Source organism: Atta colombica, unplaced genomic scaffold, assembly GCF_001594045.1.
Source record: "Atta colombica isolate Treedump-2 unplaced genomic scaffold, Acol1.0 scaffold164, whole genome shotgun sequence".
NCBI classification, from domain to species: Eukaryota; Metazoa; Arthropoda; class Insecta; order Hymenoptera; family Formicidae; genus Atta; species Atta colombica.
In genome coordinates this window covers 1,530,608-1,531,405 of record NW_017259255.1, presented here as the reverse complement: position 1 = coordinate 1,531,405, position 798 = coordinate 1,530,608, and positions in this window count along the sequence as shown.

Genomic DNA, 798 nt, shown 5'->3' with positions numbered 1-798 from the left:
GAATTGAACATATATAAGAATGATCATAATTGACATTTCATGATTAACTATCATAAATAAAAATTTATTCATTATTTGGTTATTCCAATAACGAATGGAAATTTATTAGTTATTTGATACTTATATTGGATAAAAATTAATTCATCATTAGGTCAGTTATTAATATTGAAATATAGAATGAATACAAATTGATTAGTTCATTTATTATTCGACCACATTTTTTTTTTTTATAAAATTTATACTATAAAACGTTATAACTTTTAAAGGAAAATTAATAAATTTATAAGGAAATTTTATATTTTATATATTCTAACTAATTTAAATACTTGTAATGACTTTTATGATTTTTATGAATTTGTATTGCATTGTGAATTTAAATGAAAAGATGCTCATTATAGCAAATATACGAAAGCGTTGTTGTAAAATTAACTTGACTTATTTGCTGTGTATTATTAAACATTTATAATTGTGTCGATTTAGTTGAATTTTCATTCATGTCACAATGTATGTCGCCACACACATTTTTTTACGCATTTCTTTTCGCTTATACATCAAATTCCGCAGACGGAATCCAATTTCATAAGCATATTATGAGATTTAGAGCACTCGTTATTACACGAAGAAAAATTTACAAATCAATATAAAATTTTTTTATGCACATTGTATGTTAAAAAATATAATCTTTTAATTAATTTATCTGTTCTTAATTTTTTGTTACATTTACAATAGCCTGGGAAAAAAATTTTTCATATTTCCATATATAATTATATATAATTATATAATTATATAAAATTATAT